Source organism: Electrophorus electricus, chromosome 4 (genome assembly GCF_013358815.1).
Source record: "Electrophorus electricus isolate fEleEle1 chromosome 4, fEleEle1.pri, whole genome shotgun sequence".
Taxonomy (NCBI): Eukaryota; Metazoa; Chordata; class Actinopteri; order Gymnotiformes; family Gymnotidae; genus Electrophorus; species Electrophorus electricus.
The window spans coordinates 12,584,236-12,594,235 of NC_049538.1; the positions used below are offsets into that span (position 1 = coordinate 12,584,236).

The following is a 10,000-nucleotide window of genomic DNA, read 5'->3' on the forward strand; positions in this document are numbered from 1 at the left end:
GTACTGAGCAAAGGCTGTGAATATTTATGCACATGTGATTTTTTTTTTTTTTAGTTTTTTATTTTTAATACATTTGCAACAATTCCAAACAAACATTTTCCACTTTGTCATTATGGGATATTGTGTGTCGAATTTTGAGAGGAAAAAATAAATTGAATCCATTTTGGAATAAGTCTGTAACAACAAAATGCGGGAAAGGTGAAGCGCTGCGAATACTTTGCGCATGCACTGTACTCCTGAAGGCTTTCTCCACTGTAGTCTGTTAGTCAGTGTGATGACAGTTTTAGCTACACTGAGTACAAGGGTTGAAAATTATTCCGAGACCCACTGAGTTTAGAACTGGCATGGGGACCGCGACAGAGTGCGCTGCTGACCCCGCCTCTTGCCCCACTCTCCATCGCTTCCATTAAAACACATTAGGTTTGGTACCCCGCAACCCAATGACTCTACCGGAGAAGTTGTACCGTGGTATCTGCACCAAAAATATATGAAACTATATGAGGAACATCTGACTCTCTGTATCTCTTCATCATCAGCTGAGGAAAATATCAGCCCCCAAACAAACTGGGGCAGTAAGGGCACCAGAGCCAGACTGGGAGGTGTATTTAAGACAAAGCACAAAGGCCCGTCAGCGCTGAGTAAGGACAGGGAGAAAGCGCCAGCGGCCGAGGCGGTAAACTGCTCTTACAGTGAAAACGCGGTCTATCGGCTGAAGGGTCAGCAAAAGTAACAGCACCAGCCTCTACACCATGCCAAAGAACCAATATTAAAAAACAAACAAACAAACAAACAAAAAACAATTCAGGGCATAACAAATCGCCTTTTAGGAGTTTCGCTCGGATATTCTAACCCATTGGAAACCCATTTTAAAATCATCCACTGTTCTTGGCCATTAAAGCAAAATTCAAATGGATGACCGAGTCTGACACTGTAAAGATCAGTATGTCAGTGAGCATGACTGTGCTACATGTGAGACCCACAGTTCTCGATCAAAAGGACAGAGCTCAAAATGCACGTGCATGTTCTCCGCATGGACGTCACCTGAGCAAACTCACTCTCTTATGGTGACGGGGTCACGGGACGCTCCCCGCGTGCAGGGGGTTCGCTGTTGTTTGCGGCCACACCCCCGTGAGGGCACGCACCTGTGCGGGGTTAATCGCTAGTGTTTGTCAGTCTATTTAAACCCCCGTCAGTACGTCCTTCGCTGTTGGTCGTTGTTTGTTAGAGTTAGAGTATAATGCCAGTATCCATGTTTGTCGTTAGCGTTATTGTCGTTTACGTTTTGTGTCATTAAATGTTTCACAAAGTCGAGGGAATCCGTGCGTCCTGCGGCACTCGGGACGTCACAGAAGGACGGTGCCCGAGGAGCAGTTAGCACTATAGCTCGAGGTTTTTAATCCTGAAAAAGCGATCAGCCTACCAGTGTTTTAGATGCACATGTGTACAAAAGAGAAGCTTGAACGCCATAACCATTATCTAACCATATCACAGAAGAACACGTTACCCTGTAAGACGTCAACAGAAACAACCAAAACACATTTCTACTATGTGACATGTGACGAACGAGAACCTTTAAATTAAGAAACGGACGCGTTGCCTGTGCCTGCCGACAACGCAAGGATAGACAATAAAGCCGTTTCAGTTTCTAAGGGTTTTCAATGCATAGTAGGTCTTGTCACTTTCGTGTTAGAAAAAGCGAATAGAAACTTTTGCCTCACGTGCAATAGTCTCCTATACCCAGATGAGATATTTAACCTTCTTATTCAATTTGTACGATTGTACTTTTTTCCCCCAAAAAACAAACGCGCATAAAAACACCCAGAGAAACACTTCGTTGCCAGTCGCATACGTATCTCAAAGCTGCCTGACACTCGCGAACCACATCTAAGATCCAGCAGTTTAAAATCTAAGGGAATCGAGCTGCTTACTTGTGCAGTTTGCCGATGTTCCCGGCACAGCTGGGTTTCCCTCGCAGATTATGCAGATGCGTCAACGTGCGCAGTGAGATGTTCTTCAGCGCCCCGTCCTCCGAAACGTCCTCAAGCTTCAATTGCGGGAGAAAGTGTCCGAAAGCCATCTTTCAGCCGCCCAGCAATAGCTTCGCGTTTGCCCTCTGCGGACGTGACCCGCGAACGGGATAGCGCGGCGGTGCTGGCCCCGAGAGGGCGTTTCAAACCGAGCGCACGAAATTTGGAGCCCCCTGTTTGCCCTGATGCAGCAACCAAAACGCCGGTTTTGCCGCGTCCAGATTCCTCTTCGGTAGATGGCCGTTTACATCGTTTTTACAAGGAGGTCCCACGGTCTTGGGATTACCACGATCTGACGAGCTGAGGAACTCAGGAGGATTTTTATTTATTTATTTTGCCCGAGTTGACTAGACAACAATTCAATAGTGCACCCTGCCAACTGCTTAACGCGCCGTTCAGTTAGCTGTGATTCATTTTATTAAGACGAGACACTTATTAACTTGATAGCTGGCCTACATTTTCTGCCCCGTGGCCTAGTTCTCGTTTCTGTTACGTAGTCTACATTTATAAAGGTAATTCGAAACGAAGTCATATTCCAATTCATTTGGGGGTTTTTTTTTGGAACCCTAAGCCGTAGTCGTTCGTGTCATTTATTATATATATATATTTTTAATTAATTTTGCCCCGTGATGTTCTATCAGAAGAATCTAATGTGACATTTTCTCTTGTACAATCCACTGTGATTTTTGAGAAAGTTATGTAGTTAGTCTAAGGTAGGTATGTAGTTAGCCAAAGCTCACCGAAAGATTCAGCATCCTAAATAGATTTTATTTCCCGCTCCACTGACTGCACAAAGCAATCACAATTTCGAAACCGTAGCGCCTATCTGTGCATATAGATACTTATTAATTTGAAAAAGAAAAAAACCCCAAAACATTTTAGTCTCCTCAGACAATTTTCCATTCTTTTTCGTTCTTAATGGTTACTGCGTGTTTATTTTATCTATCTATTTATTTATTTATTTGAAAATGCTATATGAGTAAAGATTTATCGACTGAAAAAAGTCATTGGCGAGGGGAAAGACCGTCGAGAGGCGGTTTCCCCCCGAAGACAGACTACTAACCCTCTCAACCTTCTGCCTGAACTGGCAGGCCAGTTCTTCGCGAGTTTCCTTGGGTCCTTCATAGAAGAGTTATAAGGTAAATCCGAAGCAATTGCGCGTAATAGGGGCCGAAATGTCCATGTAAGATAATGTAGAGACGCTGTTGAAAATAGTATTCTATTAACCTCCCAGTTTAACTTCACTGCTGCAGCGTAATTAGTCTGGTCCTCAGACGGCAAAATGTGCTTGAGATTTGGGTCAGCTCTCATCAGACACTACTAAATTATGAGGAACAAGAGAAAACACACTAGAACTCTACAGCAGAGCAGTTTAGATATAAATCTACGTAAAAAGACAAAATACGTTCAGGCAATTCCATGTTTATGTGTCTGGGCAATTAAATTGTATTGGCTGTGTGAATAAACTATACCAATAATAAACATAAAAAACCAGCAACCCCCCCCCCCTCCAAAAAAAAAAACCCCAAAACAAAAACAAAACTATCATACGACTTGAGAAGACAGGTATGTAAAAAGGGAACATTCGGTGATGACCTTTGATCTTTGAGATAATCATTAAAAGACCCTTAAAAAGTTAATGGGCTGAATTCCTGGATGTAAATTACGCCTTACACTTAATCTAAAACTACCGTACTATACTTTACTAAAACTAGTACTAGTCCGGGAAACCTACCCATAGATTTTTACAACTATTAACACTGCTGGTCAGCAGTGTACACAATTTGATATAAAGCTGTGGCTTTTTATTTTTCATTTATTGTCACTTTAATGTTTTTGACAATAAAAGAGACAATATTTTTCAATGTATATTATTATTATCATTATCATTATTATTATTATTATTATTATTATTATTAATAATAATAATAATAACAATAATAATAATAATAATAATAATAATAAAAGTATTATTATTAGTAGTAGTAGGAGTAGTTGTAGTGTTGACTTGAGCCATTTTTAAACTGACATTATTAAGAACAGAAGGGGGAGCCATTTAATAATACTTGAAACAGGAAAACTGGCTGTATGATGAAATCATCACAAAAAGAGAATGTACATCAAGTCTTTTACTTCGTAGCAAAAAAAACAAATCACAGATATGAGACAAAACAACCTTTGTTTAATAGCTGAAGATTCTGGCTTTGTGAAACACACCTCAAGAAAATTAACTCATTTTTAAATAATTACCTCATTTTTCCAGATCAAGTAGAGGAAAACAATGATCACGCAATGGTCACGCAATGGTCACGCAATGGTCACTCAATGGTCACGCAATGGTCACTCAATGGTCACGCAATGGTCACGCAATGGTCACGCAATGGTCACTCAATGGTCACGCAATGATCACGCAATGTTGTGGATAAATGACAGAATCCCCTTGTAATTTGCATTTCTAAAACAAGCCTAAAATGCAAACACGTGTGCCGTTACAGTTTTTCTCATGTGGCTGCGCTCTGTAACTGCAGTACTGTAACGGAGAGCTTGTAGACATTAGCGAACTGGTGGACTCATCTAAAGAAAGCATGGTGTCAACTGAAACAATGGAACAAATGATAAAACTCTTCCAAGAAGGAAATCCAACACAGACTATTACAAAAGATGTTGGCTGTTCCCAGTCAGCTGTGCCTAAAATCTAGTGCAAGTCTGGCCAAAATGAGATTGCAATAAAAGAACGTATGGACACGCCATATGTCAAAGTATCAGGATGGAAGAATCAAAGCTATATGCTGTAAAAATAAAAAAGCACAGCAAATCAAAAAAATTCAATGTTAGTCACAGAACTGTAAGAAACTGACTGAATGAAATAGGCTATATCTATCCAAAACCCAAACCAATACCAGCACTGACACCTAAGCACTAAGTCATGGAGTGTGGATGACTGGATGAAAGCAAAGAATCCTGAACCTGCACTGGCTACGGAGATGATGCTGGACCTTCCATCTGGCACTGTTCTAATGAAGCACATAAAGATGAACGTCTGAGAAACGTAGTCAGATTCTTCCACTCATGGCTGCTTTCACAGATGCACTTTGAAACCTTGGATACTTTTCTCATTCTCATCTCATCAATAGAAAATATTGCGATGGCCATTTTCAAGATGATAGTCCATCTTGCCACGGAGCAGAGTGTTAAAAGTTTTCTGTAGGAAAGACATATCAGCTCAGTAACGTCTAGCAAACAGAAACCCGATCCGATTGAGAAATCATGGCAGAATTGGATTGACGCATTCCATGACTCCAGCTTGCAAAGCTGATCTGTCGGCTGCTATTGGAGAAGACCGGACCCAGCTTGGTGTGTGATATCACTGTTCATTAGTGCAGTCCATGCATCAAAGAATTCAGGCAGTCATCACAACCACAACAAAGTAATCATCGTTTTGTTTTTGTTGATTCTATAATTTTCATATTTTTTTCTTCTACTTCAAGGAGCCAGAATGTTCAGCTCTTAAACTAAAGTTCCTGCTTTGTTGCCAGGGTTTGTCGGTACTGGCTGTGACAACAGAGCATTCAGAAACAACAAAGGTAGAAAACATTCCTTTGCCCAAAAAGCCACTCCTAAACCAAACTTAAACGTAGCCTAATTACCTCCTCTCTTATTCTAGCAGAAGACTTTCCAAATTTGTTCTGCACCACCATCTGGCCCGGTTGGTTTCCAATAGCGATATATTTTGTTTCATATCACAACAATCAATTTTCTTTTATGATACCATACAGGTTGGGGTGTTTGCTGTGGGGTGTGGCTTGAAAGAAATGATTTCCTTGGTGCAATGTTGCAGTAAAAAGAAGACCAATTTGAAGGCATGTGCTTACAAATACAGCAGAAAGACAGCGCTGTGTTGCATCGGGAAAGTAATTTGAGGCAAGTGAGCGTGAAGCAGGCATGAGGAAATGTTATCATTGCCAGATGGTTTTACAAATGATTTTAGCAGTGTCAACATAATAACTGTATCAAATTATGGAAAATAAATGTTTTTTTGTTTTGTTTTTTGTTTTTATTACAAAATGGCTGAGTAGTCTTGCATTATTTATATATTTATTTTCATATCTCATTCCAAATTGTTTGTGATGTCATTTAGGGGTTGGAGGTGTCTGGTTTGTGATGTCATTTAGGGGTTGGAGGTGTCTGGTTTGTGATGTCATTTAGGGGTAGGAGGTGTCGTGTTTGTGATGTCATTTAGGGGTAGGAGGTGTCAAGTTTGTGATGTCATTTAAGGGAAGTCGTTTAGGGGTAGGACGTGTTGAGTTTGTGATGTCATTTAGGGGTAGGAGGTGTTGAGTTTGTGATGTCATTTAGGGGTAAGAGGTGTTGAGTTTGTGATGTTATTTAGGGGTAGGAGGTGTTGAGTTTGTCCATCACCTGGCTTTGTATGGCATGACTCTTCTTTCTTTCAGAATGAGACGTGCAGAATCAAACATGACATGAGGCCAGATAACCTGTTGTTGAATATTTTATTTGCAAATGATGTAGTAATATCTCAGAATCCGTAAAAATATACATTTTTTTTACTTGTAAGGGGCCTATTTACAAAACGGATCTCCTTTCAGGGGAAAAAAAATGTACCGGTTTTGAGAAAAACAACAAAACAAAAAAGCTCCATGATAGCTGCAGCAGAAGAAAAAGACGTCGAGGATTCCCCTTTGGTTTCTGTGCTCGTGCAACAGCTGCCTTCTCAGTAGTCTATCCAAATGGCCTGTGGCATTGACAGAAACAGGGTCCAAATCTCCAGTCTCAGAAACAGAAGAGCACAAGTCCAAAAAACATTGGAAAACACAGCATTGGAAACCATAATGAACATCAGACTACAGTAAAGACACACACACACACGCACACACGCACACACACACACACACACACACACACACACACACACAATGAACCCAACCAAGCCAGACAAAAGCAATCAAAGAGATTCAAAAGAAGGCACAGGATCGGACAACTCTGCTGTAGGTTTGTCCATCACCTGGCTTTGTATGGCATGACTCTGTAGGTTTGGTGGGCGGAGCCAGACGCAGGCAGAGACGCCAAAGCGAAATGTTCACCCGTATGAACGCAGTGGTCGCAACAGTTGTTATTCCTCACCTTTACCATAGTGCCTCTCTATCCAGGTTACCCGGTCCATATGTTTGCTCTATCACACACTATCTTCTATCTGTGTTTTGGCGTGCAGGGAGCTGGGCTTGGACAAAAATGTGGACCGCCTGCTGGGTCCTATGGACCAGCGTTGAGAAGAACGGCTCTGTCATACCATCACTGGCGGGCTATCAATCTTACACAGCCAATTAGGAGGCACATACGTTTTCACAGTGAGTGCCGTACCTCATGGTTTTCCTTCTGCAAGCCAGCTCCCCAGTGCCTGTGTCTTTAATGATGCTGGCATTTGGACACAACATATGTGTTTTTTTCAGTTCCCTCCGGTGCCATTGTGTGGAAACTGTGGATTTAAAGCCACTTTAAGCTGTCTCGTTGAGCTGGACTGACAACTGACGGCATCCGAAGACGCCCCCGAGTCAGAGAACAGGGTGGCTGGGTGTCGCCCGCCGGGGTGGTTTATAAATGGGTCGACAGGCCTCCTGAGACCCACAGAGGCAGAGCCAGAGGAGGGAGAGCTAATCAGCTGGAAGACGTTTTCATTCGCTCCCATTCCCCGGGTCTGGTGGTAGAGCACGCACACGCACGCTCACACACACACACACACACACACACACACACACACACACACACACACACAGTCTACTGTAGTTTTGGGGTACTTTCTTGGGTGGATGTGTGGTAGAGAGGTTTTCTGGGGTTAGACACACACAGCCTGTGGTTGGCTACTAGGTCAACCCCATCCCTCATCCTCCACCCTGCTGACAGCACATCCATCACTTACTGATGACACCACACTCAGAAACACCACCTTGCAAGTACTTAGATTGGAGTGGACTGAGTGTGTCCATGGATGTATATGTGTAGAGAAAAAAGAGACAAAGAGTGTGTGTGTGTGTGTGAGTGTGTGTATGAGAGAGAGAGAGAAAGAGAGAGAGTATGTGTATGTTGTTTAATTATGGAGAAAGGTTACAGAAGCAGTTAAATCAAGTTTAGCACAGGAAGGTGCTGTATTACACCATCACAGTTGCAGCCATACTGGAATGATGAACAGGTGGACCTTACACACACACACACACACACACACACACACACACACACAGTCAAAGATGAAAGGTTGAGTGGGGCTGCTTCCAAAAAGGCATACCAAAAAAACATGGACTCTGAGGGGCAGGGGACACTATATATCCTGTCCAGCTGGGTTTACATTTCTGTAGATAAACGGTCGATAGGGGTTATATTATATTACAGGAACTCAGAGAGCTGTGGCTATTTAAGACGGGAGGCTAGTTCATTCAGCTCCCAGAATACACCAATCTCTTAACACTCATTAAAAATGCTTTAGTGTTCATCTACAGAGTTGATGGCCTTTTATCACGGCCACCATCCAATCACGCAAAGGATACTGTGTGTATATCTATCTGTATGTACAATATAAAACAGCGCTAACGACTACAACAGGTACTGTACACGGTTGGTGTGGCTGGAGGGGGCTGCATCTTACTGTCCTTCTAGTCCATCATTTGGCGTACTGTTGAGAAAGAAAGAACCAAAGAAAGTAGAAAGAAAAGAAGACAGGGACTGCCAAGGCACACATAACAGGCTACGTGTCTGCTCTGGATCTGGCCAGTGCACCGTGCCCGTTGTGGTGGCGGTAAACATGGGCTTCTGAATAAAGCCCTATCATTAGGGGACCTAGAGGAGAACCTTGGTGCACGCCGGTGCACACCTGATGGGCACATTCTCGTGTGCGCTCACACACACACACACACACACACACACACACACACAGTTTAGTTGTTGTCATTGCAACTACTTATCCACATCAGTGTGAGATAATGTGCAGTCATTTGTACCTCAGACATAATCAGAGTACCATCGGGTATTCGTAGAAGGAAACAGAAAAACAATGGCTAAAAACATTCATAGTATTCCACCCAGATTTTGGTTTCAGTAATATTGTAAATAATATAAATAAAGCAAAGTGACCCAAAGGAGTGTAGATGAGTATGAGCTCAGGGCAGCTGTGAGCAGTACCACAGTCAATGGTCAGCCAGAGAGATCTGCCCACACAAAACTCCTCGCCAAATACTTCCACATTGTATATGTGTACAGACTTAGAACAGGTGAGTATATGTAATGTTGAAGAGCAGTTGTCACACAGTGTTGTATATGATTGCAGAGCTGAGCATTAACACGTAAATGTGCGGTTGCTGGATGGACAGCCAATACTGCATCCCAGTCTAGTCCCGCTCATTAATATATCTCTGTGCGCTGGATGGTATTTGCGGTCACAGAAAATTCCTCTCAAATGTATCTGTCGCCTTGGTTAATGGATCGCCATTTGGAATTTTCAGTGGAGCCATGGTGACTTGAGCTCCATTCTGGGAAAAGAGACCCACTGGAGGTGCAAACAGGCCGCTTTGATTGGCTCAGAGTGGCTGTGTCCTGTCACCACTCGCTGTGAGGGGCGGTGGGTCTACGTCAGGTAACAGAAGACCCTGTACGTGGGGTGGGTCTTCACCGGTCCGTTCACTACTCTCTCAGTTCTCCTTATTTTGGAAGTTCAGATCGTCCTGGCTTTTGGATCGTCCATTTCTTTTTTAGACTGTTCACTTCTGACAGATGAATACATTTCCACTTAGGGGGAAATCTTTCCATCTTTTCAGTCATTGTGCCTACAATGGGTTCAAAGTCAGAAAAAAAAGGCAGAGGCAGATAAAAACTGAAAAAAAGGACACTGTTGGAGTCAGAGAGACAGACACTCCGTGAGAAGGGGGTGATTTTGAGGAACGAGGAATGCAAGCGGAAATGTTCTCCTT

At 42.7% G+C, this 10,000-nt stretch overlaps 1 protein-coding gene across 1 annotated transcript in view; it reads right to left on the reverse strand.

Annotated features, from left to right (window-relative positions):
- Nucleotides 1–6,519: 6,519 nt before the first annotated feature.
- Nucleotides 6,520–10,000, reverse strand: part of clmpb (CXADR like membrane protein b) — a 65,866-nt gene continuing 62,385 nt past the window's right edge. Inside the window, exon 7 of the mRNA XM_027031386.2 lies at nucleotides 6,520–10,000. This exon is cut by the window's right edge and continues 593 nt beyond it. The gene's annotated coding sequence lies outside the window, so the exon portion shown is untranslated.